This window comes from Lynx canadensis, chromosome D4 (genome assembly GCF_007474595.2).
Source record: "Lynx canadensis isolate LIC74 chromosome D4, mLynCan4.pri.v2, whole genome shotgun sequence".
Lineage (NCBI taxonomy): Eukaryota > Metazoa > Chordata > Mammalia > Carnivora > Felidae > Lynx > Lynx canadensis.
In genome coordinates, this window is record NC_044315.2 from 6,663,057 (window position 1) to 6,675,192 (window position 12,136).

Sequence of the window (12,136 nt, forward strand, 5' to 3'; positions counted from 1 at the left end):
ATTCTCTACAGTTGATTAGTGAACAGCTCATTGACAAAATTCAGCAGAAAAAAGGAGAGAAAGAGTCAAACGGAATCTAATGATGTTCAGTGTTTTCTTGATACCTGAAGGTCTTTCCCCAATAAGTAAGAAGTTAAACACAGTCTGATCGTGAAATAATGTTCTCCCTCTTTAACTCATGATTATTATCAGACTTTCACTGCTTTAACGTGTTCACAAAAGAGACATCTGTTCCTTTCTTCGCTCAATATGGTATGATTCCATGAGGGATACGAAGCCAGGGTAACAACACAATTAATCTCCTGATACTGGCTCTGCATGTCATGATTTGTCAATATTTAGGCAAACCCCTCATGGAACACTTGGTATATTCCTCAGATTCCATTTGCTTCTCAGCTGCACTCCTCTTGTTCGATCCAATATGACAATTTAGTTTAAAAACATGACAATCTAGAGTCCTAAGTAAACATTGCCACACCTACCCCTTGATCCATCCATCTCTTGATATAGCTGAGAATGTCCATTATCTGTACCAGATCAGACCTTGGCAGTCAATGTAGTGGAATGCCCCTGGAGTTCTCTAGGGTCTCCATAACAAAGCCCTAGTGCACTAATGGTCTCCACAAAGACAAAGATCCCTCCCCAGCACCAAGGAGATACAAGGTCTTGGGAATGAGAACTAACATGCTGTCTTCATAAAAGCCGCAGTTCCCCAAAACTCAAATCCAAATCCAGAATCCCCAGGGAGCTTTTCAAACACAGATTCCTAACCGCCTTATGTAGACAGTTACATTAAGTACATATTCTAATTTGGTAAGCCTGAGATAGGGCTTAGAAATCTGTATTTTTATTTTTTTTTTTATTTTTTTTTTTAACGTTTTTTGTTTTTTTTATTTATTTTTGAGACAGAGAGAGCCAGAGCATGAACGGGGGAGGGGCAGAGAGAGAGGGAGACACAGAATCAGAAGCGGGCTCCAGGCTCTGAGCCATCAGCCCAGAGCCCGACGCGGGGCTCGAACCCACGGACCGCGAGATCGTGACCTGAGCTGAAGTCGGACGCCTAACCGACTGAGCCACCCAGGCGCCCCCTGTATTTTTATTTTTTAAGGACAAACAGTATACATAAGGAAAAAGGTAAAAATCATACCTGTATGATTGAAAAGTTTTTACATAGTGAACATACCCAGCTAATTGATCAGATCAAGAAATAGAACATCTTGGGGCGCCTGGGTGGCGCAGTCGGTTAAGCGTCCGACTTCAGCCAGGTCACGATCTCGCGGTCCGTGAGTTCGAGCCCCGCGTCGGGCTCTGGGCTGATGGCTCAGAGCCTGGAGCCTGTTTCCGATTCTGTGTCTCCCTCTCTCTCTGCCCCTCGCCCGTTCATGCTCTGGCTCTCTCTGTCCCAAAAATAAATAAACGTTGAAAAAAAATTAAAAAAAAAAAAAAAGAAATAGAACATCTTGGCAGCATATCAGAATCCCTTTCGTGTTCTTTTTCGAGACTCTGCCTCTTCTCCCCCCTCCCCACCGCCAAGGTTAGCCTGCATCTTGACTTCGAACAGCACAGGTTGGTTTTGACTTTTTTCGAACTTGATACAAATGGAACTATACAATACTTACTTTTCTGTGTCTGGCTTTCTATGCTCAATATCCCGTTTGTTAAGTCTATGTTGTCACTATATTTGTGGCTTGCTCATTCTCACTGCTGTTCTGTGGATAGACATTGAGGTTATTTCCAATTAAGGACTGTTGCAAACAGTGCTGCAATGAACATTCTTATACATGTCTTTTGGTGCACATCTATATGCATTTCTGTTGGATGCATATATAGGAAAGAAGGTGCTCACGGGTCAGAGACGAGTCCTATATTTAGCTTTAGTAGACACTGCCAAACAGGGTTTCAATATGATTGTGTCAAATTGGAATATTTTAAACTATTTCCCAGTTGATTTACTAGGTGTGGTAACCACTGAATGCATGAGCATTTGAAGGCAGCCACGATGTTGACCTCTTTCTACTGCCCCCAATGTACTGGACAGTACCTTACATACGGTAAGAGATCAGCAAATATTGATTTAAATTTGACTTAAATTGATTGAATTACATTTTCCCCAAGTATTAATCAATACATGAGGAACCACAAAGCTCTCACTTCACTTTATTTTCTGATCAGCTTTTCTTAGTTTTATAGAAGAGTATTCCTCTTAAATGAGACAGTAAAAGGAGATATGACCCCAACCAGAGTGGTCATCTGTTTTCCCTTCACAGAGTTTCCCCGCCACCCCCAACCAACAGAATTGAATTCCGTCAGATGCATCTAGAAAAAAACCCTTAGGGCTAATCTTGGCTCAACCACAGACACATTCTACTATGGATTGAATGTCTGTGTCCCCCATAAAATTCATATACTGAGCCTTCACCCTCAATGTGACTATATTTGGACAAGAGCCCTCTAAGGAAATAAATGTAAGGTTCTATGAGGTCATAAGAGTAGGGCCCTGACCTGATAAGGTTAGGGTCCTAAAAAAGAGCTTCCTCTTCACTGCCCACCCCACCACACACACACACACACAGGCACACAAAGAAAATGTCATGTGAGGACACAACGAGAAGGCAGCCAACGGCAACCTGAGGCGAGAACTCTCACCGGAGAATGAGCACGTGGGCACCCTGATCACAGACATCCTCCTCCAGGACTGGGAGAAAATAAATTTCTGCTGCTGTTTGAGCCACAGTTTGTGGTATTTTGTTATGGTGGCCCAAGCAGACTAATACATACTCCAATGCAATTTACCAAGCATTTAGTGAGCCTACTGGGTTGGAATGCCACCTTGATCTAGGTGTAGATCTAGGTGTTGATCTAGGTGTTTGTAACTAGGTTCCAAAAGGAAAATGGAAGTTAACTTTTGGAGGAATACTCTAGCAAACTATTGCAAAGCATCCATTCACTGATTTCCAGGGAAAAAGCCTTCTCATTTCTGCCTCCGTCCAGGAGCTGGACCCTTCACAGTTGGGTTTAGGTGGGTCCAACCAAAATCCACAAGTTCCAACCCAGAGTTGGCAACAGCAGTGGATGACGCAGGCGAGAGCTCCCCAAAAGAATGATTCTATACAGAAAAATCCGTGAGTGAGGACCAAACATGCTTATGTCTAAAATACTAAAGGGTGATTTCAAAACAATACTTACAGTACAATCCCCAATTTTTCTAAAAGTCCATTATCTGTGTATATCCATATACTCATACCTGTAAATAAGAAGAGAAAAAAATGCCTGTATGGGGAAGCAGAGTCTCACCAGATACCAGTAAGACTGGAGATCAGTGGGGCACCTGGGTGACTCAGTCAGTTGAGTGTCTGACTTCAGCTCAGGTCATGGTCTTGTGGTTTGTGAGAGTTCCAGCCCCACACTGGGCTCCCTGCTGTCAGCGCAAAGCCCACTTCAGATCCTCTGTCCCCTCCCCACCTTGCACTTCTTAAAAACAAATAAACATTAAGAAAAAAAAAGACTGGAGATTACTTAAGCCTTTATGGAAGACAATTTGACAGATAGCTTTCACATTTTAAATGCATGTGCCCTTTGACCCAGTAATTCTAATTCTTGGATTCTTCTTACAGATGTATGAGCATAGAAGCCCAACCTCAAATGTACAATGATGTTTATTGCAGTACTGCTGTTAATGATAATAATAATAATAATAATAATAAAAGAATCTAAATGCTATCAATAATGGAATGGTGAAAATAAATCATGATATACAGTGGAAAACTGCACAGGCTTTAGTGAGAATGCAGAAGGTAGTTCTCTGTATGTACTAATGTGAAAAGCTGCCTATGATGTATTATAAACGAAAAAAGCAAGTCAGAGATCAATATTTATAGTATGATCCCATCTGTATAGACAAACTTCCTGTATATGACTCTGTGTGGGAAAAAGCACAGGCTATAAGTCTGGAAGAACAGTGCTGGTTATGGTAACCTTTGGAGAGAACAGTGGGGTAAGGGGTAAAGGGTGTGTATGAGTTTGCTAGGGCTGCCCTAAAAAAATACCACAGGCTGGTGGCTTGACCAACCGTAATGCATTTTCTCAGTTTTGGAGGCGAGAAGTCCAAGATCAAGGTGTCCACAGGTTTCTTCTGAGGTCTCTTTCCTTGGCTTGCTGATAGCTACCTTCTTGCCGTGTCCTCATGAGGCTTTTTCTCTGTGTATGTCCCCCTGGTGTCTCTCTGTGTGTCCAAATCTCCTCTTCTTCTAGAGATACCAGTTGGACTGGATTAGGGCCCATCCTAACAGCCTCATTTTAACTCAATCCCTTTTTTAAAGACCCTATGTCCACACAGTCACATTCAGAGGTACTGAGGATGAGGACTTCAACATCACGATTTTGAGAGAGACACAATTTAGCCCATAATTGTGTGAGTTCCACATTTCGTCTATCTTGTCTCCATTGTTTAATGATGAGCATATATTTCTGCTGTAATTTTTTATAAATAGGAAAAATTGACTGGAAGACAAATGTTAACAGCAAAATATTAATAGGATTTATCTCTAAGGACTATAGGTGATCTTTTTTTCCCCCCCCCCCCCATGGTTTTTAACATTTCTCTCTAATGCTCTTGGATGAACATGTATTACTTTTTAATTAGGAAGCAGAATAAGTGTTATATTTTAATGAAATAAATAAGCCTAACAGCTTCCCCCTTCCAAAGCCTGGGAATTAGACTTGCTCAGAGAAAGTAACCACCTTTGGAAGTGGCTAGTGGAATTTCACAACTTACAGTGACGCTTTGGTCACGATAAGCTATTTGAAACATGCGATCATTCAGGGATGGCGTGTGATTCCTAGGTTGTGCACACCGGCATACCTTCTCTCAATTTTCTCCGTTCCAGAAGCAAAGTGTATCTAGTCTTCAATTAGTAGCCTTTTCAGGCAATTATTCAAATTACAGATTTTCCAAATGAGTAGTACATTATGCCGAAGGTGGAAATTGCACACTTTTTCTTAAATTTACTAAATTTGATTCTTAATCCCAACTCTGATAATGTCCTATTTTTTTTCCAAGAGATGTACAACATAGTAATGAAATAATCCCATCACACCGTGAGATTACCTGCAGAGGAATATGTAAAGAATGAGAAAATAAATAGTTGTGACTCCCCTACTACCTGCTTTGCCTCAGGGTTTAAACCCCTGTCAGAAAGGCCCATGGGATGTGCTGACTTCTGAGTTCAGCAACTTTTCCTCGGAGTTACGGGAGCAATGTACTGTCAGGTGATGGGTGCAGCAGTCTCTCTCTCAGGGAGCTCCCGTCTATGTGCCCAGGCTTTGAGCAGAATCTCCTAACAAGGAAATTGCTGTATGTTTCCCATGTGGTTATTTGAAGGATGAAGCAATGATGTCTTCCAAAGTAGCATCTTCTTTTTTTCTCCTTTTTCCCTTAGAAGCTGCCTCTAGTGCTGGTAAGAGTGGATTTCCCAGAGATGGAAAACAATCTAAAATAACAAGTAACTGGAAATTTTGAAATTTGTCTTTTTTGTGGTCAGGAATACTGAAAGTTTTCACCCCATGGGGGAGCCACTCAGAATTCCTGACTATTCATTCATCCACTGGAATGTAGCAGACTTGGAAATTCCCAACCTCTCATCTTGTCAGAGATCCATTTCGTCAATATACCAAGTCTTGTCAGCCACAGCAGTTCACGTCTACCCATGCCTTTAGAAATGGGCAGGTCTCTTTTCCCTTCACATTTTTAGTTGTGGTAAGTCAGAACAAACGTTTTGGAGAATGACTGTGAATGGAAGATGAAGGAATGAATGGCTTCCAGAATTACATCACCAAATACGATGTTCCACAAACTCTTTGGCAATAGCAACACTGCATTTACAAATATTTCCTTCCTGTAAAACTAAGCTAAAAGTTGGCTTCCATTAGCAATTTCCTAAAGGCCTATTCCAGTTCTAACCCAACTCTATCCCAACTCTATCCAAGCTGCGAAAATTAACCATGTTTATCTACCTGCTGGGTAAAGAGTGGGAGAGAAAGAAAAATGGCGGGTGGTCAAGTGATGAAGACCTACTTTTGTTCATTCTCTTTCATCTTTCACGTGTAGAATCTATGACACTTTGTCCCTAGAGAATAAGAAGTAGGCTCTTGGCTGACTTCTTTGGCAAGACTGGGAAGGTACCTTGTGCTGCAGGATTAGCTGAGGGGGTTCCATGCAACTGAGCGGCACAGTTTAAACGAAAGAAGACAAGGGCGCCAGGTGGCTCAGTTGGTTAAGCGTCTCACTCTTCGTCTTGGCTCAGGTCATGATCTTGTGGTTTGTGAGATCAAGCTGTGCAGCAGGCTCTTTGCTGTCGGTGTCAGGCCTGCTAGGGATTCTCTCTCCCTCTCTCTCTCTCTGAAAATAAATAAACATGAAAAAAATTAAAAATAAACGAAAGAAGACAGAGTGAGAAAGGAGAGAGGAGGCTGCGGGGGAGGCATGGACTGGACGCTGGCTACTCTTCCTTGTCCCACCCTGGCAAGCAGTGACGTGAGGCCCTAAGTAGTTCTTTCCAGTTGACCGAGCACTCACACACGCAAGAACTCGTCTGGCTTTCACAGCACCCTGTGTTGAAGAAATGGCCGGTATATACAGTAAATACTATTTTGTAACATATCCCATTAGGTTTTCAGGCTTTGGAGTCCCACATTTGGGCCTCAGATCTTAGCTCAGTCACTTCCTGGCTGTGTGACCTTAAGTAAGGTAATTCACTTCCCTGTGCCCGGTTTTTCTCATTCATAAAAGGGTGATAGTAATCATACCTACTTCACAGGATTGAGGCGCAGGTTAAATGAGATAACACAAGTCCTCAGCACACAGTAATCCCTTAATAGAGGTTATCTATTATTTGAAACCAGTGTTTGTTTGTATGGTTTCTGTCTTAGGTATCATGCCGAGAAAGTTCTTTCCTTCCCTAAGATTATATATACACTCGTATTTCCTTTGATGATCTCATGTTTTACGTTTAAGAATTTTTAAATTTTTATTTTATTGTGCTAAGAACATATAACATGAGATCTACCCTATTAACAAATTTTTAAGTGTAAATGTAGTATTCGTAACTATCGGTACAACGTTGTGCAGTAGATCTCTAGGATTTACTCATTTTGCTTAACTGAAACTTTATGCCCACAAATTAGCAACCCTCATGTTCCGCTCCCTCTTGCCCCTGGCAACTGCCATTTCACTCTTTGATTCTATGAGCGTGACTATTTTAGATACCTCATATACATGGAATCATGAAGTATTTGCCCTTCTGTGATGGGCTTATTTCATTTAGCCTAACGGCCTCAAGGTTCCATGTAATAGTCATGTTTTACATTTAAATCTCTGAATTTATTTGGGCATATGGAATAAGGAAGGAATCTAACTTTACTTTTTGCCAAATGGTTATAGGGCATAATATTTTAAACAAAACCATGTAATACACAATTCACAGCAAAAGTAAGGACAAGGCAATTCTTTCATAATGAGATCAGATCGATTTTATCTTTTTAAAGATAATTTCTATATAGAGTGCTCTTTACAAAGGCTATGAAATTATTAGATTTTCTTAGTTCATCTTAGTTTCCATCATCAAAAAAGCCATATTTATGGATCTTCTCAAAATATTAGCAGAAGAATATTCCAACAGAGAATGGAAATAAAATGAGAAAATTATGACATGCTGGTGACATGAACTAATTCCCGTCTATGGCTGGCAGGAAGGAGCTGTAAAAAATTGATACTCCCAAACAAATAAATTAGAAATGGACAAGAAAGATGAGGCAAAAGGAAAATCAGAGTAAAGCATAAACAGGAAGCAGGAATGAAGCTAATCTAAAAATAACACAGTATTTTGTGCATTCATGATGAATGGGCCACAAATTATCTGTTTAAGTACAGGCTCAAAAAACATAATCTCAATCCCAAAATGTAAAGTATTTATTAAAAAAAGAGAGAGAGAGAGGGGCACCTGGGTGGCTCAGTTGGTTAAGCATCTGACCTCAGCTCAGGTCATGATCTTCACGGTTCGTGAGTTCAAGCCCCATGTCGGGCTCTGTGCTGACAGCTCAGAGCCTGGAGCCTGCTTTGGATTCTGTGCCTCCCTTCTCTCTCTGCCCCTCCCCTGCTCATGCCCTGTCTCCCTCTCTCAAAAATAAATGACCATTAAGAAAACATTTTTTTTTAAAGAGCAGGCAATTTCTTAGAACATAATACACAGAGGTAGATATTTTGGTTGTCTTGCCAGAATCCATTCTCCCCTTCATTCTTCTTAACAGAACCTCAATTTTGTTCAGGTCTCTACCCCTTTGTCATGCAGCACTTGTAACTGAAGGAATCTGATCCCAGAGGAGAACTGATAAGCACAAGCCAACCAGTGATTGGCTCAGGAATGAGAACATGATTGCATTTCAGACACAAGGAGATGGTGGATGAAGACTTCTGGGAAATTTCTTTCTTGGCGTTGATAGAGGCCAATGAGAGGCCAGTGTCTCTTTCCTGCTAAATGTGAAAAGAAGCTGCAGGTGCTGCTGGCATCGGTCTTCAAACCATGAGGGAAACAAGACTGAGGACAGACCAAACATATGAGAAAAAAAGAACCAGATGGTTGAAAAGAAATGGATTGAAAACCCTGATCACACTCCACCTGAAGCCTATACTCCTCTAGACATCTACCCATAGAAGCTTCATTGCTTACCAGTTTGATCCTGGTGTCTGATATTTGCAATCCAAAATGTGTTGATACATACTCCCTCAAGTGTATGAAAAGATGCTCTTTTTAGGGGCACCTGGGTGGCTCAGTCAGTTGAGCTCAGGTCATGATCTTGTGATTTGTGAGTTCGAGCCCCACATCAGGCTCGCTGCTGTAAGCCTGTCAGCACAGAGCCCACTTAGGATCCTCTGTCCCCCTCTCTCTGTCCCTCCCCCACTTGCGCTCTCCTCAAAATAAATACATATTAAAAAGAAAGAAAGCATGTTATTTTTCCTAAACTAGTCCTCTAAATCAAATTGAGAGTGTATAACAACATGCCTTCTCCCATTCAACCATCCGTACCACAGATAACTCTTGAGCACATATTTATTATCTGCCAGCCTACTGTGCTAACTTCTGGGAATGGAATGATGTAATGGTGACATAGTAAGGGCTATAAAGACTAATTTCTACTGTGGGAAGGAGATCTAACCCATTCTGGGAGCAAGAGGCCTCCCTAGGGAGATCCATTTAAATAGACACATGAAGAATGAGGAGACATTTGCCAGGAGAAAGAAGATTGAGGGGGAAGGATATTCCAGGCAGAGGAGAGAGCATATGTCACACATACTGGGAGCAAAACGAGTCCAGTAGAGCTGGGGCTGAGATAACCAAGTGGAGAACAGGATGACATGAAGTTGAGAAACAGAAAGAGGTCTCCCAAGCCACATGAAGACTTTCGAGCCTTAGCCTTACAGTTATGGTACAACCTAAAAGAATTTTAAGCAGGAGTGATGTAATGTACTTGCACTATGGGGCCCCTGGGTGGCTCAGTGGGTTAAGCCTCCGACTCTTGATCTCAGCTTGGGTCTTGATCTCAGGGTCGTGAGTTCAAGCCCTGTGTTGGGCTCCGCACTGGGCGTGAAGCCTGTTTGAAACAAAGCAAAACAAAACAAGTATGACAAGAGGTGGACAGTGGATTGAAAAGGGGCAGTGGCAGATGCTAGAAGCCATGTTAGGAAGCACAAACAGTAGTCAAGGTGACAGACGATGATGGCTGGGAACAGATCAGCAGCTATGATGGAAAAAGAAGTACACTGACAGGAGAAATGTATAGGAAATGTAACCTATGATATTTTCTGATAATTTAGATATGAAGGATAAGGAAAAGAGAGGAGTAGAGAATGAACCCCAGGTTTATGCTTCTACAACTCAGTCAAAGACAGTGCCATTGGATGGAACCACTAGGCTTGAAGGGAATAAGCGATAATGAGTTCAGTGTGGAGTCTGTTTTGTTCAATACTTTGTTAAGGAAATGTTCAAATATACAGAAAAGTTGAAAGAAGTGCACATGTTACACTCATATATCCACCACCCAGCTCCTCTAGTCAATGTTTTGTTATGTTTTCTTTACAACATCACATATCAATCCATCTCATCTTTTGATACATTGCAATGTAAATTGCAGAAATCAGCACTTTTAACCTTAATCCCTTCAGCATGCATACTATCAATAAAATATTTGTTTACGGCTCTTGATTTCTTTTTTTTAAAGACAGACTTCCATGTGCAGCACCTCATTTGGATGTGTCTGGAGTCTCAGAAACTTGACTACCCTACATTCTCCTATAAACGGACCTGGAGAGTTTACTGGGAGGTTCTAGCGGGGGATCGCAGCTACCCGCATACCCTTGACCCAAGAATGGTGCTTCTCTATTGAGGAAGGTCATCCTCTTCGACCCAGTGTACAGCTTTGAGAGGGACACACACGGAGCGGTGAGGGAGGAGGAGGACACCTACCTAGCCAGCCACATCAGCTGAATCAACCCTGGCAATCAATGGGGTGACAGATGTTGCAGCCAGAGAGCTCTCACATCCTATGGCTCTTTTTGAGGCAAATTTACATGAAGTAAAATGCCCATATCTAAGTGTACAATTTGATGAGTTTGGTAAATACACACCCGTGTAACCTAAACCCTTATCGTGATACAGAACACTACCACCACTATGGAAAGTTATTTTATGCAACTTCCCAACAGTTTCACCCCCCAATACTCCAGAGGCAACCACCGTTCTGATTAGTGTTCACCACGGATTAATTTTTCACCTGTTCTAAAATTTCATTAAAATTCAAAGCACAGTATTTAATCTCTTGTGTTTGGCTTCCTTCACTCAGTATAATGTTCTTGTGATTCATCCATGTTGGTATATGGATCCGTAGCTCATTCCTTTTTGTTGCTGAGTAACATTCCAATTGTACGAATATTGCTATTAATTTTGTTTGCCCTCTCTGTCTAACGTAACTCTTGTCCTCTATTCTTGCCCTCTTTATGTTAATTGGATGGTTTTTAGAATTCCACTATAATTCATCTATTGGCTTCTTTCATATACCTCTTTGTATCATTTCCTTAGTGATTGCCCTAGAAATTAAATAGACATCTTAAACATCTCTTGACTCTATTTAGATTTAATATAGTATTATTTTATGTAAAATGTGTGAATCTTATACCTCTTAATGTCCACTCACCTCCTTTGTCTTCGATGTTATAGCTGTCATTTGTATTCATCTGTGTTGACAATTTTTTTTTCTTTCAACACTTCAAGAACATCATTGGCCTCCGTGATTTCTGATGATGTGTCCACGGTTATTGGAATCTTTGTTCCTCTATATGTAATGTATCATTTTCTTCTGAAGGCTTTCAATATTTTCTCTTTATCTTTGGTTTTTAAAGTTTGACTGTGATATGGCTAGACATGATTTTATTTGTATTTACCCTGACTGGGGTTCTTCTTGAATCTCTAAATATGTCCTTTAGCAAATTTAGGGACATTTTTGCTATTTATTTCTTTACATAAATTTTAGGCCCCATTTTCTCTTTATTCTCCTCCTGGGGCTCCAATTACATACGTCAGACCTTTTGATATTGTTCCACAGGTACCTGTGACTAACTCACTTTAAAAATATTTTTCCTTTCTTTTCTTCAAATTGGATAGTTTTGATTGCTGTATCTTCAAATTAACAGAGTGTTCAGCCATTTCTATTCTGCTGTTAAAATCTCCAATACAGGGGCGCCTGGGTGGCGCAGTCGGTTAAGCGTCCGACTTCAGCCAGGTCACGATCTCGCGGTCAGTGAGTTCGAGCCCCGCGTCGGGCTCTGGGCTGATGGCTCGGAGCCTGGAGCCTGTTTCCGATTCTGTGTCTCCCTCTCTCTCTGCCCCTCCCCCGTTCATGCTCTGTCTCTCTCTGTCCCAAAAATAAATAAACATTGAAAAAAAATTAAAAAAAAAAAAAATCTCCAATACATTTTAATTTAAGATACTGTATGTTTTAGTTCTAGAAGTTCTATTTTGTTTTACTTCACAACTTCTTATTTCTACTGAGATTTTCTGTGTTCTATAATGAGAATGTTTTCATTTGT

At 41.0% G+C, this 12,136-nt stretch overlaps 1 long non-coding RNA gene across 1 annotated transcript; it reads right to left on the reverse strand.

Annotated features, from left to right (window-relative positions):
- Nucleotides 1-1,357: 1,357 nt before the first annotated feature.
- LOC115499506 lies at nt 1,358-6,303 on the reverse strand. The gene is made up of 4 exons (XR_003964177.1): nt 6,182-6,303; nt 3,187-3,244; nt 1,620-1,709; nt 1,358-1,397 (listed from the first exon to the last, which is right to left on the reverse strand). It is a non-coding gene; the product is annotated as an uncharacterized LOC115499506 (long non-coding RNA).
- Nucleotides 6,304-12,136: the final 5,833 nt, after the last annotated feature.